The sequence below is a fragment of the Periplaneta americana genome, chromosome 15 (assembly GCF_040183065.1).
Source record: "Periplaneta americana isolate PAMFEO1 chromosome 15, P.americana_PAMFEO1_priV1, whole genome shotgun sequence".
Classification (NCBI taxonomy): domain Eukaryota; kingdom Metazoa; phylum Arthropoda; class Insecta; order Blattodea; family Blattidae; genus Periplaneta; species Periplaneta americana.
In genome coordinates this window covers 129,700,865-129,713,237 of record NC_091131.1, presented here as the reverse complement: position 1 = coordinate 129,713,237, position 12,373 = coordinate 129,700,865, and the positions used below count along the sequence as shown (strand labels likewise).

Sequence of the window (12,373 nt, the reverse complement as noted above, 5' to 3'; positions counted from 1 at the left end):
TTATCACTTTCATCTCATTCAGACGCTAAATAACCCAAGATGTTGATAAAGCGTAATAAAATAACCTACTAACGCATCTTACGCCTTCGTTTAATCTATTTGTGTTATAGGATTTGTAAATGCCAGTAAAGGAGAGGATGAGTCTATGGACACACACACTAGACACCGATACATGTGGGCATCCAATAGCCTGGGGTTAGCAGAACATGGAAGTCTCCACAGAGACACACACGGGACAGAACATTGACGAAAGACATCTATATCCGAGGCGAGATTCGAACCCACAAACCTTAGGACCGCACCGCCTAAAGGGAGCGCACCTCACACCGCGTAACCACTCTGCCCATTCATTATTTTTATTAAGTTATTACTTACTTATTTACTTACTTACTGGCTTTTAAGGAACCCGGAGGTTCATTGCCGCCCTTGGTCCCTATCCTGAGCAAGATTAATCCATTCTCTATCATCATATCCCACCTCCCTCAAATCCATTTTAATATTATCTTCCCATCTACGTCTCGGCCTCCCTAAAGGTATTTTTCCCTCCGGCCTCCCAACTAACACTCTATATGCATTTCTGGATTCGCCCATACGTGCTACATGCCCTGCCCATCTCAAACGTCTGGATTTTATGGTCCTAATTATGTCAGGTGAAGAATACAATACGTGCAGTTCTGTGTTGTGTAACTTTCTCCATTCTTCTGTAACTTCATCCCTCTTAGCCCCAAATATTTTCCTGAGCACCTTATTCTCAAACACCCTTAACCTATGTTCCTCTCTCAAAGTGAGAGTCCAAGTTTCACAACCATAAAGAACAACCAGTAATATAACTGTTTTATAAATTCTAACTTGCAGATTTTTGACAGCAGACTGGATGATAAAAGCTTCTCACCCGAATAATAACAAGCATTTCCCATATTTATTCTGTGTTTAATTTCCTCCCGAGTATCATTTATATTTGTTACTGTTGCTCCAAGATATTTGAACTTCTCCACCTCTTCAAAAGATAAATTTCCAATTTTTATATTTCCATTTCGTACAATATTTCCGTCACGAGTCATAATCGTATACTTTCAAACCTGTCTCTTTACTTGCTTCCAGTAAAATTCCCGTGTTTTCCCTAATCGTTTGTGGATTTTCTCCTAATATATTCACGTCATCCCCATAGACAAGCAGCTGATGTAACCCGTTCAATCCAAGCCCTCTCTGTTATCCTGGACTTTCCTAATGGCATACTCTAGAGCAAAGTTAAAAAGTAAAGTGATAGTGCATCTCCTTGCTTTAGCCCACAGTGAATTGGAAACGCATCTGACAGAGTTGTTAAGTTATTATATCACTAAAATTAATTTTATTTGCTAATGATCAGCTCATCATATCAAATTCAGAAGATAAGCTCTGATGACTTGCACACAAATTGTGGCTAAAAACCAGTAATTATTTTTAATGTAAATTAACTGTAGGTTATTATCTGTTGACGTTATTGGCTATAAACACAGCGGTCCAGTTTAGATTCCCTTCAGAAAAGCGAGGATTTACATTTTTAACTGTTGTGTGTTTTCATAAGAGGTTTTCTTGCGCCATGCTGACCATATGTCTACAGTGTTCTACTGTTGATGTCTATAGTTCGGTCACATTCCTCAGTGGATGAAAGAATGGGAAGAGAAGGAATATTTAAAAGGTACATGATAAAAATCGCGTTCTTGCAACCGAAAGTCAAGTGTCTTTTATTTAAGGCTTTTTTAATTATTCGTACTTCTCTTTATGTACTAACAGAATTCAACGCATTTTTGTGTTTTAAATGTTAATTGTAAAAATCAGTACAAAATATATATTTTATGTTGCTAGTAATTAAATGAGTTTCTTTTTTCTCTACGACAAAAAGCACAGAATAGTTACATCACAGTTCACTCACTTTATTTTTTAAAGAAATGGGAAATATAATATTTTCATTGTCAAAGTGTATTTTTATTCAGTTACTGAAAATAATAATTTTAAAATTATTTGTAACTTTACACAGGGACTTTTGGCGACAACAGATTGGTTTAGGCTGAAGGAGAATCATTGTATATTGGAATATTCCTGAAAAGAAAATAACATTTTGGGCGTTACGCTATTTGAAGCCCACAATTCGGGAAAAATCCCTATTTTTCAGAGCGTAACGCAAGCCTACGGCTGTGCCTTACCAAAAAGTGAATTTGGAATTAATTTTTTCTCTCTTCCTTTTTCTTGGTTGATCTCCGCATTTGTACGTTTTAAAGCTAATGTGATGTAGCATAGGATATATCTGTGTTAACATTAGACTGAAACCGCGGGCCTCCCTGACTGTGTGGTTAGCTTGATGCATGGCCACCACAGAAAGGTCACAGGCACAGGACAAGTAAAATACAAAGGAGCTGGCAGCCATTTTGTGGAATGTAAATAAATCTTCCTTCACACCGGGAATCGAACCACGAACCACTTGGTTTGGAAGCGGAATTCCACTACTTATAAATGTCACAGTTATTTCAAAATTCTCACAAGAATGTGAACGTAACGGACTCAACAAGCTGAATCCTTGAATGCAGGTGGTGATGGTGGTGGTGGTGGTGGTGGTGGTGGTTTTAATTTAATTAGGCACCAACTAAGAAAGGAGATATTAATTATAATCTTTTTTATTATTTTATTTATTTATTACGTCATTCTGTATTCACGTCATGGCGGATTAGATGTATTCCAGTTCTTAATCTGCCATCATCCACTATAAAATAATTACAATAAAATTTAACAATACATATGGCAATCTATAAGTATATATAAGTACCGTATGCGTTTAACATTTTTAATAAAAATACAGTATAGTACTAATGCTTCTGCGTGTGCTAATCTATAATTTATTTTTCTAACTAATTTATATAATTATAATAGTCAGCTTATAATAATAATAATAATAATAATAATAATAATAATAATAATAATAATAATAATAATAATAATAATAGTGAATCCTTACATTTTAAACCCTAAACTTTAACTTTTTCTTTTCTGTATTAAATCTACTTAGAGATTAATATTATTATAACTAAACTTACCCTATATAGTACCCTGAACAGTTAAAGGAATGCTCTAAGCTTTGTTACGAATTTACCCGGTGTTAATTTTCCTATTTATGTTCAAATGCGTGTGTAAACACTCCATTGCCGGACATTTGTTAGTGTAATGACTATCCTCTTGCTCAAAACAGCACAGTAGTTAGTAATGATCGCTGATTGCTCAGTCAGTGAAGTGATTGACTGTGGAATGGATGACTGAAGTTCGATTCTCAGTACAGGCATTGTGAATGTCTGGGTATAATACAACTTGTATACCTCTTTGAGTCCTATACTGTTGGTGTATATAGACGTCTCTTTTAAAGCGATACAACTAATGGAGAAATAGCATCGCTACATCAGTATTACATCAGGTCGAATGTCATTGATCCTAATTAATTGCTTGCTTAATGCCTACATATTAGTTGGATGCTTGTTTCACTGAATAAAGGAATCTGTGTGAAAAGTCACCGCAATTCGTACCACTGCTGGTAATGAACATTTCCTGCAATATCTCTAATCTGTAAAGTTTCTCCTAATTTAGCATTTTTGTAACTTATTGATTTTGCTAAGTTTTGTAATAATTGTACTGATATCTCACGAATTTTCCCCTTATAAAGCAATTTTTATTAGTTTATTGATTTTATCAATTTTCTAATTGTACGAATATAACTTAATTACAGATTTTTCTGATAATTTTCCCATCATTAAGCAATTTTTTTAGCTTACTGATTTTGCTAAGTTTTACAATATCATTCATATTGTTGTACAGTTTCCTGAAAATTTTGCCTCAATACAGTAAGCCCTTTTTTTAATTATTCATTTTGCTAAGTTTTGTATTGTACTGATAGCTTACTAATTTTGCTAAGTTTTACCATATTACTCATATTATAGTACAGTTTTCTGAAAATTTTGCCTCTATACAGTAAGCAATTTTTTTAATTATTAATTTTGCTAAGTTTTGTAATTGTACTGATAGACTTAAAAAATTATGAAAATTGACTCCTTATTAAGAAATTTGTTTATCATGTTAAATTTGCTAAATTTTATAATTGTACTTTTATTTATTATAAATTTTCTTGCAATATTTGCTCTTATTTAGTACTTTTAGCTTATTGATTTTGCTAAGTGTTATAATTAAAGAGCGCATTTGGGGTTTGTAAACCACAAGGTTAACTGCAACATCGACTATAGATATGAGCAGCAGGTAAGACAGTGCACTGTAGTACTGTCCTCATAGAGCCAGAAACACAACAAAGCTTGGTGTTACAGTCGATTGAGGTATATATTTCTAGTGTTGTTTCATGAATATACTTTAGAATATTAAACCACCTACTGTTTACATTTTACATTATTTATTTACAATATGTACAATTTAGTTTGTTAAAGCATTATAATACACATTTTGAATACTTACTATGAAGAGTGTACGTACATAAACGACATACAGCATTTCTCAGAAGATACCATTTTTGTTGCTTTGTAAGTACACAATAAAAGTTAGAAAAAAAATTCAGTAAAAGCTGTTTATTTTTGAAAGTTGTTTCCAATGGTACTTTCAATGACCCATGTTCTCATTTGAAATTTTGAAGTTGGCCAAAAGTAGCGCTACTTCCGGTTTGTTACGGGAAATGGTACTACCACCAATCGATTCTTTACATAGGTTTTCGTTATCAAAATTTGTTTGTGAACAACCAGTATCATATAGTTTTCGAGAAAAAAGGCCGATACGGGTGGTCTGAAACATACGGTATATATAATATGTGTGTGTGTGTACAGTATATAATGGGGATAGGCTACAACCTTGTCGAACACCTTGATTAATTCCATCCAGCTTTTATTGTAGTGAGACTTGAAAGCAATTCTTTAGTACTTCCAGTTGGTTACTAACCAAGAGAAAGCAAGTTCAGTGGTGGGGTTGCCACCTTTATCCTCTGGACAGGCTGAGGATAAAGCTTTTCCTCTGCATCGCCGTGACTCGGTCCCCAATTGCCTTTTCTGTAGAAGCAGAGTGCACCACGGGCAGGTGAAGATTCGGATTTGGCTAGGAGATGTTATGGAATGCACATCACTACCCCTTGCACATCAGTGGCGACTCGTGATATTTTTTGTATGTAGGATATGAGATTGATGACTGATGACTAAGACAGAAACTAATATTAATACTAATATAATATTAGTAATAATAATAATAATAATAATAACAATAACAATAATAATAATAGGCTAATAATAATAATAATATAATAGAGCATGCAAAGTCAATACAAGTAGGTCTATGTTAATCTTTGACTCACCATTCTGGAACTGGCAATTTATTTGTAGTGAAGTTCGATTCTCTTCCCCATTTTAGTTACGAAGATAGCTCCTAAGCCATTGTACTGCCCTATATTTCGATGCTCCGTGGTACGTTTGCGCAATTAATTTCTTGCTTCAGTTAAATTACTTTCAGTTAAATTCTTCTAAATGATAAAATACAACTTCAGATATTCTTTCGGCTGTCCTGTCATCTGAAAGTTCTGTTAAGTCTTGTATTTATTATAGCTTATTATTTTATTTATTTTTATGTAATTTTGTTTTTTTATTCATTTTATTTTTATATTAGGCCTATATAATTTTAAATTATTTATTATTTCGTTTATCCTGTTCTTTTAAAATGACCAGTGAACTGTATTTAAGAAGACTATAAGGGTACTTGAAAATTCTTATTGTAGTCTCTGACAGGGTCTCCATCACCCAGAAAGAAGGATCATAGTATTAGGATACGCGGTCATATCCTCAAACGCGGTTAAACTCAAGCCATATCCCACCCTCCGCACCCTCACCTGTTTATTAACTTCACTATTAGAAGTACCATTTGCTGTAAGATATTTGGGTAGTTCCTCGGAAATTATTTCTGAGCTGTGCAGTGGCGACAACTCACGACAGAAAGTGGAAGCTTAAAAGAAATTAATACGTCGGGACGCATTGAAAATCAAAATCTGTAATTAAAATGTTTTCGCAGGAGTTAACATAATATATTTTCTATCCTCAGAGGCACGAAATTAAATTGAAGGATCATCCTCATATACATGGATGGGCAACTCGTGCTCCCAAAGTGCTAAAAAACCTTGAAAGATAGAAAGATAGACGGAGTCAGTCGCAGCAGTTACAAGTTGTTTGTAGTTTCGCTGCAAATGCCGTTCTTTGCAGCGGTGCGCTCTGGCGGCTCATGCAGGTGGTCGTGATATCTTCTCCATGATTTGAATTTCAGAGTGACACATGGTACAATAGTTATAGTAATTTTAGACAGACAGTACTTGAACACACATAACAAAATTATATTATTTCCTAGCTTTGTAAATTACTTTAGTACTGGAAACACAACCTGAATACACCTTTTCAAGAGAAAACAAACATAGATGAACACTTATTTATTATTACACTATTTGTTAATATTTATTATTATATGTCTTATTTGAAACATAGAACGCGAGAATTTACAAGTCTTTATACATTAAAGAGTATACCTCTGTTCTCAGAAATGTAATAGTCTGTATTCGCAAACAAACACAAATTCAAGGAAGTATTTTTTAAATGTCACGGCAGATGAAATAATCTTACTTCTAAGCTCTTTCTGTACATTGACACCTTTTACATTTCTCTCTTGTATTAAAATCTGACTCAAACATATACAGTAGGCCTATATATGGAAGCAAAGAGTATATTTGAAAATTCTGACTTAGGCAGCATTGCGAAGTGTTCGACTCCTGATTTCGCTGGAATCTGAGTGGCGTGCTGTTCTGTAGATTTATCAATTCAAGCTATAAACTTGCAGGGTCTTCTATTGGCTGTAAGCCAAAATAATTCCAGAGAAATCTCGATTCCTTGTCAATTGTCACTGTTTCCCCAAACTTACCAGTGAATTCTGCTGTAGGTCTTGAAATAGGGCCCTGTATTTGATTTTCTTATCACTCTTCAAGATAATTTATAGTCAAAGAAAGTGAAGTTGTCTATGTTCTACATGATACAGCCACATTTCAAATTTATCCATACATGCTCTTAGCTAGTCGATTATATGTCGTGCAATTCTGTAACTCGTACGCACAACTTGCTAACGATATTTGATATCAGTCTCACCTTGTTGAGATCGCATGTTTGCCTTTAGGTATTTTAAAGCAGATCTACACAGTATTTCTGTACTAAAACCTTCACTGTGTTTATTTGTAACATAAAATTTCATGCGTAAGAAAGTTAATAGAACATAATACAAGCTTTACCTCCCTTCTTAACAAAAAAATCTTTCTCTTTCGACTCATCACTAAAGGGAAATGATCTGGGGATTATATTGTTTTTTCACTTAAAACGAGCCGCCACTCACTGCAGACGCGAGCGAACTTGTTTACAGACAGTACAGTACAGAGTCCGTTCTACTTGCACTGAGGTTGTGTTCACACTTCGAGAGCACGAGTTGCCCACCCATGCTCATATTCTTCATTGAGAAATCGCCACTGTTACACATAAACTATTAGTTTTATTTCTCTGTGCCAGTATTAGTTTAATTTATAAAACACTATTTTGGTTTTATGTAACGTAAAAATGACTTAAGAGATTATTTAAACGAATTCTTCAGATATTTGGCATGGCAGACACACTTAGATGGTCCTAGAAAATTCGAGATGAACAGTAGGCTTAAGCTTCCCAGAATTGGAATCCTACGTTGGGCAAGAATGCATAGGTCTATCGCTTGTCGTGTCGTGTTGTCTTAAGTGGAGGTTCGGCATCGTGCTAAATTCACTTCATCTTCATAATGCAGTCAAATGAAATAAGAATCCCCGACAATAGAAAGTAGAAGGGGACAAGCAACAAATAAATTTGTAGGGGAGTTGGAGGCAGGTTGGCTACAGAGGCACGTTGGCACACCAGCTTTATTTCGGTAGTTAAGCGACGAATTGCAGCACCACGCAGACAATATGATCCCTGCTTGATAAAGTACACTCCATGGAAATGTCAGACCTTTGTGGCAAGCGGTAGAAGAAGGAAGCCATAAAGTTATTTTTGCAGCAAGATAAGTAAATTTTCACCATCTCGTGATTATTTTTTACAGGGTACATGTGTAATACTAGGTGAACTTTAAATACATAGTTGGAAAGTACATTTAATTGGCTCTGTTTCGTGTTAATTTTATCTTAGTGTTTAACTCCATGATTATATATTTTGTGTGTTCATCATATTGAATCGTTTGCCTGTGTAAAGAAATAAATTCCAAATTTAAAAAAATCCCATCTTATATGCACTTTGCTCTTATTTAACATGTAGCCAATTTACCCCATACCATGTGTCAATCTGCTTCCAATGCGGAGTAAGTTGACTCAATCTACACGGTTCAAAACAATACAAAATTTCAAATTTAAATCTTGGTGAAATCTAAATTCAAATATATCTTTACATAGCCAAGGAACCAAGTAGAACAACCATCTTTGAGGATTTCATAAAATGCTATGCAAAAAAAAAAAAAAAAAATGAAACGCAAAATTTGAGCCAACCTGCCTCCCTCTGCCCTACTGTAGGAATATTAACATAAACTTATCTGATTTTCAATTGTACTCAACGTCGCCGTCCGTCGCTAGGATCACATGAGAATGCCGTAATGAACTTGTTTAGAGAAACTGATTTTCTGTTATTTCTTTTAGCGAGAATGGGTGCCGTCACCAGTGTGAGTGCGGGACAGTATACTGGTTCATAGAACCGCAAAACATAACACTATAGCAAATGGCTGGCTTCGTAGTTGTATGCATGAATGTTTATTGCTTGTTACAGGGACCTCTAGCACGGGAACTGATACTGAAAGCGACTGTGTTCTCCATGAAGTCGATCTTGGTGGCAAGTTCCGCCCCGGGTCTGCGAGTCACTGGACTAGAAACCGCTGATATGATCTTCTCGACGACCTTCGACCTCAGGAATTCATGGTGAGTAAACGAGCAAGCAATACACACATTATTAAGGCGTGAGAAGTGGGAAATACAGTGCATTCAGCCGAAAGGGACGCCTGAAGGCTGCGTCACGTGCACTGCATTACACATCGCTACACTAGGCAGATACTCAACGCCATTAAAATGTATTATAAGTACATTAATATTACTCGTACATACTGTACACATTTATTTTCTGAATTACTTAATACTACATTACATTATACTGTACAACATTACACAGCAATATGTTACCCTAAAGAAATACTAAATTTGTTCTTTCTGCTATACTATACAATATTATTGTACGCAATATATCTTTTTCTGTATTATACTACTACACAACGCTATATTACACTACACGAGTATTTACTTCTTTTATTACACAATACTATATTGCACAACATTGCAAAACTTCGTACATTTCACAACACTGCATCTTATTATTCTGCGCTGTTTCACAATACACAATGCTGCAATACGTTACACAATATTGGACAACATAACACAACGCTTCAACACATTACACAACGCTGCATCACCTTACACAACGCTGAATCGCATTACACAACGCTGAATCGCATTACATAATTTTGTACCACATTATACCACGCTGTATCACATTAACAGACTGAATCTATTAACGTTGCGTTACATTGCACAGCAGTAACACATTACACAAGTTTGCGTCACATTACACAACTCTTAGTCACAGTATACAATGTTCTATCACAATACACAACAATGTATCATGTTGCACAGTACTCTAGTACATTACACAACGCTGCATCATATCACGCAGCTATGCGTCACATTACATAATGCTGCATCGCATTATACAGAGCTGAGTCACATTACACAACACTGTAGGCCTATCACATCACACAATACTGTATCACGTTTCACTACACTGTATCACATTATACAGTGCCGTACAATGCTGTAGAACATTATATCACGATGCATCATGTTACACAACGCTGCATCACATTAACATTGCGTTACTTATCACAGCCCTGTATCACATTACACAGCACTGCAACGCATTATACAACAATGTATCACGTTACACAACGCTGCAACATAGTACACAACGCAACAACATATTAAATAACGCTGCATCACATTACATAACGATGTAACACATTACACAGTGTTGAATATATTTACACAACGCTGAGTCACATTATATGATGTTCTGTCACAGTACATAACAAAGTATCACAAGACACAGTGCTATATATTGCACTGCGCCACATTATATAAACCTGTCCACACCTGTGGAGTGACGGTTAGCGCGTCTGGCTGCGCAGTCAGGTGGCCCGGGTTCGATTTCCGGTCGGGGCAAGTTACCTGGTTGAGGTTTTTTCCGGGGTTTTCCCTCAATCCAATATGAACAAATGCTGGGTAACTTTTGGTGCTGGAGCCCGGACTCATTTCACCGGCATTATCACCTTCATCTCATTTAGACGCTATATAACCTAAGATGTTGATAAAGCGTCGTAAAATAACCTACTAAAATAAAATAAATAACTTATATAAAGCTGCATCACATTACACACTACAGCATCACATTACAGTATGTCACAATGCTGTATCAATTGTACAACACTCACATTACACAACACTCTATTACATAGTACAATGTTGTATCATATTAGACATCACGTTACATATCCTTGCAATACATTGCTGCAACATATTACACCACGCTTCATCACAGTACTTAATGCAGCAACATATTACACCAGCTTCATCACAGTACTTAATGCAGCAACATATTACACCAGCTTCATCACAAGACTTAATGCAGCAACATATTACACCAGCTTCATCACAATACTTAATGCAGCAACATATTACAGCAGCTTCATCACAGTACTTAATGCAGCAACATATTACACTAGCTTCATCACAATACTTAATGCAGCAACATATTACACCAGCTTCATCACAGTACTTAATGCAGCAACATATTACACCACGCTTCATCACAGTACTTAATGCAGCAACATATTACACCAGCTTCATCACAATACTTAATGCAGCAACATATTACACCAGCTTCATCACAAGACTTAATGCAGCAACATATTACACCAGCTTAATCACAAGACTTAATGCAGCAACATATTACACCAGCTTCATCACAGTACTTAATGCAGCAACATATTACACCAGCTTCATGACAGTACTTAATGCAGCAACATATTACACTAGCTTCATCACAGTACTTAATGCAGCAACATATTACACCACGCTTCATCACAGTACTTAATGCAGCAACATATTACACCAGCTTCATCACAGTACTTAATGCAGCAACATATTACACCACGCTTCATCACAGTACTTAATGCAGCAACATATTACACCACGCTTCATCACAGTACTTAATGCAGCAACATATTACACCAGCTTCATCACAGTACTTAATGCAGCAACATATTACACCACGCTTCATCACAGTACTTATTGCTGCAACATAATACTACACCACGCTCCATCATATTAACCTATGCTGTATCATATTACACAATACTTTGTTGCATTATTAAATACTGTATTTCATTACTCGTGCACAGCGCTAGTAAATGCAACAGTACCGTAGAACACTGCACTGCACAATATTAAGTGATACTAAATATACTACACGATAATATACTGAGCACTACAGAACGTAACGCTACATCACATTACATTACACTACCCTTTACTAAAGAACCCTACAAAACTCAATATATTTACAGTACAATGATACTGCACAAGACTGCAGAAATGTAACACACTGCGCATAATGCACAACATTACACTATAAAGTACAAAGTATAATACAACATATTGTAGCACAGCTCATCTGGACAATTAAGTTATTAATATAATTAGGCTAATATTAAGTCAGATAGAAAGATGTATGGATGTAAGCGAGAATGGCTTCTGCAGTTTGGACAACTACAGTTTATGCAGAAATATTGTCTCTTTTGGGGATCTGCCATGTACTGTATATTGAACCCGTCCGCGTACAAACAAGAGCTAACTAACCACAAATACAAATTACGTCGAGTCCGATGTTTTAGTCACCCCTGTCCCATTCCATGGTTATCGTGTTGGAAATAGAACAAAGAGAGGGAGGCAGTTTGCCTACCCTGTAATCAAAATGATCGATATTTCAGCACATTACACATGTTTCTGTGAAAACGATCCGAAATTTGTCTAACATATACATTAATGGAATTGTATTACTACAGTAGAGAACAGGCATTTATGAAGTTCACTTTAGCGTGCTGTTACGCTAAAATGCACTGGTGTTCATGTTACTTAATAGGAGAATGTCTGACCACGTCGAAAACAGCAAGT

At 35.7% G+C, this 12,373-nt stretch overlaps 1 protein-coding gene across 1 annotated transcript in view; it reads left to right on the top strand.

Moving 5' to 3' along the window:
- Positions 1 to 12,373, top strand: part of LOC138715328 (uncharacterized) — a 1,341,767-nt gene that overhangs the window by 335,189 nt on the left and 994,205 nt on the right. Inside the window, exon 2 of the mRNA XM_069848117.1 lies at positions 8,865 to 9,013. The gene's annotated coding sequence lies outside the window, so the exon portion shown is untranslated. The remainder of the gene's footprint in view (positions 1 to 8,864; positions 9,014 to 12,373) is intronic.